The sequence below is a fragment of the Hyperolius riggenbachi genome, chromosome 10 (genome assembly GCF_040937935.1).
Source record: "Hyperolius riggenbachi isolate aHypRig1 chromosome 10, aHypRig1.pri, whole genome shotgun sequence".
NCBI classification, from domain to species: domain Eukaryota; kingdom Metazoa; phylum Chordata; class Amphibia; order Anura; family Hyperoliidae; genus Hyperolius; species Hyperolius riggenbachi.
The window spans coordinates 78,725,284-78,731,283 of NC_090655.1; positions in this window are offsets into that span (position 1 = coordinate 78,725,284).

Consider the following 6,000-nt stretch of genomic DNA (forward strand, 5'->3'; position numbering starts at 1 on the left):
TCTTGTGACAGATGGTGACATTTCTACTGCTCGCAGGTGATGTTAGTGGAAGGAGATGCTGCTTGCTTTTTTGGCAGTTGACCCAGCTGTAGACAGCTGTTATTTCCCACAATGCAATGATGTTCACAGACAGGAAACTGTCAGGACTATAGTCCTGACATCACACTGTGGGAGGGGTTTCACTACAATATCAGCCACACAGACGTCCCTGATGATCCGTTTGTGAAAAGGAATAGATTTCTCATTGGGTGATGGGAAAGGGGGTATCAGCTACTGATTGGATTGTGATGAAGTTCAATTCTCGGTTTCTCTTTAAAAGGCATTTTTATTTATAATGTGGAAATATCACCTAGGAGAAAACTTAAGAGAAACATACTGTATCTATCTGTGAATTAGGGGTTGGCCCTCAAAAATGTTCTCATGAATCTAATCACCTTATCTGTTTTTATATATAGCGAGAGAGATAATCTTGTAGGAGGCCACATGCAGTTGCTCTGTATGCAACATATAACACTGTAGCAATCTAATTATGCTATATTCTGGTGCCCTGGTAATGTTCTTACCCACTAATACACCCACTGCACTGCCTTGATTTACTACTGTAATTGGATACATTGTATAGTTGTATTTTTTTTTTTGGGGGGGGGGGGGGGGGGAGTATACCGGTCCTTTCCTCTGCTCTTTTTTCTCCACTATTGGATGTAACATACCTCCCACGTTTTTGAGATAAGACAGAGACACACCTTGACACCTTGAAAAACAAACAAACAAACAAAATAGTCTCTCACCTACGGAGACTGAAGGATCTCCTAAAGCCTTTTTGATCCTTCCTCCATGTCCTCTGTCCACCACTGAACAACCTCCCCCCAGCCCGGTTGAAGTTGTTTTGACCAATTGGTGGATTATGCCTTTTGGGAGTCTTCGAAAAGGCTTCAGAACCACTAATGTCCCCAAGTGCTTCCTAAGAGCGCATGTGCGGAGCCTCCCATCTTCAGAAGCACTTGGTAATTCATGAGCAAGACAATCTTGCATTCTATCATTACTACTTTACTTACGGTATATCAATTGGCAGACTAAGAATAAAGTTTAGAGTCTCATACATGTTTTTAGTAGAGAAATGGAACACAGAGCAGTACATCAGTGCTGAAAGAGGGACACATAAGCACAAAAGGAGGGATTTGGTGCCAAAGGAGGAACTGTCCATCTGAAAAAGGGACATTAGACAGCTATGTTTTATTAAACTATTCGGTAACAACTTTTTTTTTGTTGTTGGTTGGAAAGTTTAGAAAAGTTATTTTACAGATAAGCTGGAAAATAAGGAAAGCAAATGCATGATATATTTTATGATTAACTCCACAGTGAGTTGAAGAAAATGTAATGTATGTATATTTTTATTGAAATGATCCCAAAAAGTGCTAAACCACACAGACTGGAGTAACCTCTCACAAGGCTTGGGTAAATGATGTTCATCTGGAAGCATTTTTGTGTTCTCTCTGCTTCCATGAATGCATTGCAATCATTTATCACCCTGCACTATTGCTCTCTCTGGCTACTTCCTTCCCTTTGCGTTTAATGGGTTAAGGACTGTTTTGCTAAGTTATTGCACTACGAAGGCTTGTTCAGTCCCTACTGGTTCAATTAGAAATGACATAGTGGTGTTGGAGGAGTAAGCAATGGCCTGCACAGGGGCAACACGTTCTATCTCAGCCCGTTACACGGATATTTCACAGCATCCATCTTCTCATCCATTAATTATTCTGTTTTTCAAGCAATGAGAAATAATAATTTCCCAATAGAACGCTAAGCTTTTTTTCCCCCTCACTTTTATTAAAGACTTGGTATTAAATTATCCCAGCCACTGCAGAGCAGTTCACAAAAGCTGATCTATCTTTCTCCGAGATGCTGCCAAACCGCTCTGAAAAACCATTCTTCTTAGCTTTTGTCAGGAAGGTTTATGACATTGAAGGTGAAGTGGAGATGTAATAATTCCCATGCCAAAGATGCGTAACGAATTGTTGTTAAGAACGCCGTTTATTTTTCTGTGGTGTGTCCTAAAAACATTAACCCACAAGAGGCTCGAGGTAGATCTTCCTGTGCCAATGGGCTCTGCATACAAGCTCCATGCAGATAGAGCCCTGGCTGGGATTCAAACGGGGGACCCAGCGTTATAAGGTGAGACTGCTATACATATGTATGCATCTATTTATCCTATTTGTTTGCAAAGTCTCTATTTTTGTAAATCAGGAAAATGTAAGCTCAAGAAGCACCTCTTATACAGAGTGTCATAAATCAGATCTCTCTGTATCTTCCATTGCTACCAATCAGTGACGCTGTGTCCAACCTCACAGAAGGTCACTAAGTTGTATTTTATTCAGCCTTACCACATCCTCCTCATAAGGCTTGATTTAAAAATTGATTCTGTAAGAAGCTCTTCTACTACTGTATATTCTCCCTCTGCACCCTGGCATAGGAAATGGGGGACCAGCTCCTGCAGTTGCAAGACTGGCGAGGTGAAGGAAGGTATCTCAGTGCTCGGTGCCAAACGCTTACCAGGGGCTGGTTCTAGATTTTAAGCTGCCTAAAGCAATTCATTGTGAGGACGTGTGCATGCAAAGCCTGACCGGAGAGGTGAGAGCATTGCAGTCACTACACTTACCTTCCTCTGCTTCCTCCAAGACAGCATCTCCTTCCTACTGGCCCACAGCATCTGATCCCCAGGATGCCGGGTATGTGCTGCACCGGCATTGCATCACTCATCCACTCTCAGCAGATCCTCTGACTACAGCGGCACCTCATGTGACCCGGCAGCATGTAACAGGTCACATGAGGCCTCGCTATAGCCATGGATACAGGACCCTGGACAGGTGGATAGCGATCCCATCGCTGGAACGCTGAGGGCAGGTAAGTGAAGTGGCGCCGTGCATCTTGGGAGCATACCTATGAACATGCTGCCGGGAAATTTGGGCGCAGGATAAAGCTGATATATGGCTTATCCTGCTCCTGCACAAGTCCCAGCAGCGTTAATTACTATTCCCCCTCCAGGCAACCATGGATAGTGGAGGAAAGACGTAATTTGTCTTTAAGCTATTGCTGGCAGTCGAATTACAGTGTTTTTAGAGTAATTTGTGCTCTATCTTTTCACGGCGCCCAAATCACTCACTGAGCACTGCTATAGCCGTAATTCCTTTCACAGCCTATGGTGGCGCCAGCTGTGCCCAAATCTCCTGCGCTGTTTTAGCAGTGCTCGTTTAGGGAGAGGGAGATGGGAGTGCGAGGAGGGGGTTATCTGGGGCGAAGAGCTGCCTCTTGCCGCCCTCTAATTGTTGCTGCCCTGAAGCACAGGACTCAAGTTGCTTTGTGAAAGAACCGCCCCTGCGCTTACCACTAATTCCTGGCAATGGCTTGTGCTTGATACCTGTACATTTCACATACAATACCTGCAGGTTTCCCCAGGCATCAAACATAAAGTCCAACATATGGGCAGCTGATTATATTGGATGTCTTGCATTACAAATGGATGAGTACCGACAGACATAATAAGTAACTCAACAGCCTCTTATTTCCCAAAGGTAAATCAAGCATAAAAATGCCTATTCAGGCTTATCCTAATCCACTTAACTTCTTCCATTTTTTTTAAATATATCAATTTGCTGTAGAAAGCCTCCCATAAATATGTATGAGTGTTAGAAAATGCTCTTTCATATCGACTAACCTGAGTTTCAGGCGAAGTTCTGCTGTCTGGGAGGCAGTGATCAGCCACTGCCAGTTAGACTCGTGCTACAACTGTCACGCAAACAGGCAACATGTTGTGTAACATAAGTTTGACATGTGATGACAGCCAATTTGCTGAAGCTCTTTTGTCAGCACTTGGAAATGTTGCTGTACACATAGGATAATGAATTGTGAACACATCCCCCCCCCCCCCCCCTCCTTACTTCAGAGTGTGGTATCCACACTTTCTGCTTACCTAAGATTTTCCCCTTTATCTTAAATGCTTTTTGGTCTGAATATGTGGGCGGCAGTAAAGACGTGGTTGTCATGGCAGCCGGTTCTGAACAAATCAGCGTGTTTTGATTTAATCAAAGTGATAGCTGAAAATAATGAAACTGAAATGTTTTGCCTCTGGACCCACTGAGTACAATAGCAGCCGTCAATTCTCAGGGAGGCTCAGTTGGCCAGCTGTTATAGAAATGAAGGGTTTTCATGAAAGGCCCGGAGAATGGCTGGATTGCTATTATAACCTTCCTGAGATGCTTGTCTAGAGTCTTTTGAAATTGTGCATTGGTGGTCATCGGAGATTGAGATAGTCAGAATCTACAGCACATGTTCTGGGTGGGCTCGATAAATTGCTAAGCCTAACCAAGGGATTCAGTATACGTTCAATCAGAAGATAAGGGATTGGTGAAAAACTACATTCAGAAAATGAAGTGTATATACCAGTACTTAAAGTGGACCTGAACTTTTGCACAGGACAGAAGGAAAACATAGTGAAATGCACCCTGTATGTATTTAGAGAGTTTAGCCTGTTTAATTCCCCCTCATTTGTGTCTAATCACAAGTTGTAATCCGATCTCTCCCACTGCCACGGCAAAGATGGCAGATAAGCCCATTTAAAAGCACAGGATGTGAACAATATGTCTGCTTCCATGAATCAGTAAGTAGAAACAGTGCAGACTTTATTTTAGGATTTGTATCAGCTGTAACAAAGATTTTTTTTAATGGTTATTATGTTGTTGTGTATATTTTAGAGCAAAGAGGATTTTCTGAGTTCAGGTCTGTGTTAAAGGATCACTATCGTGAAAAACTCTAAAATGTAAAATGCACAGAAAGGCATAGCCGGAGGGGCGAGGTCTTGGGGCAGGGGATATGTCCCCAGGCGCAGCAATGTGGAGGCGTTCACCGGCGGTGGGGGGAGTCCATGCAGAGTGCACAGCTGGAGCTGTTACATTAACTCACCTCTCTGATCCACACACTGCATATACTTCCGGTTTGGGCTTCCTGTATTATGGTGACCGCGCCCTGTGTGATCATAGGGGGCGCTGTCGCCATGATATGGAACACCCGGAAACAGGAACTATATACGCACGTGGATTGGAGAGATGAGTTAATGCAACAGCTTCAGCTGCACATTCTGCATGCGCTCCCCCGCCCACTATCTGGATACAGTGGGGCGAAGCAGGTCACTTAGGCGCCGGGACAATGTCGCATAGTGCCTGATTAAGGCGCGGCTATATCTACAATGGTATATTCTGCACCCAAGTAGCTGTAAGTATCTGTCTCAGTGACACATGCCCCTTGCGCCCCTTGCCACGTGACATACTGCTGAACAGGAAGTATGTCACTGTGATTCCTGCGTTTCCCTGTCATATTCCTGTTGTCCCAGGCATGCGCACTGCACTGCCGCCATTAACGTATTTACATATCTGTGCTGTTCATTGACGTGTACTACTTCCACTACCGCTGCAGGAGTCCGACGGTAACATGCTGTTGACTTTGCGTCGGCTCGGCGGCCAATCAAGCACTTCTGGTGCAACAGGATGAGATGCGGTAAGTATGCTAGGCCGCATTGCTTTGCATTAGCGTTACGCTACCCTGCGGTAAAACAGGGTAACACAACGCACACTTGAAAGGCAAGTTTAAAAGGGGCCTTAAAGAGAACCTGCAGTGGGAAAAAAGTTGGCAGTTACCTGGGGCTTTTTCCTGCTGCCTGTAGTCCTTCTGTGCCATGGCCGTGATGCCATGCTTCTCTGTTCACCTGCAGCACCCCCTGGTAGCATTCCCATGGATGGGAGCATTGTGCGCTTGTGCAGTATGTAAAAATTGCTGCTGTGCATGCGCAGAACTCTCCCAGTCGCAGAAGCACAGCCTAGGAGGTGTGTGACGAGGGCTGCTGCAGGCATAGGAACCAGTAGTTTCAGGGGAAGACGGAAGGAGGAACCAACTTGCCAGAGAGGCAATGAGGGGCCATACACCCCGGCAGGGTTGCCAACCTGTTTTCTA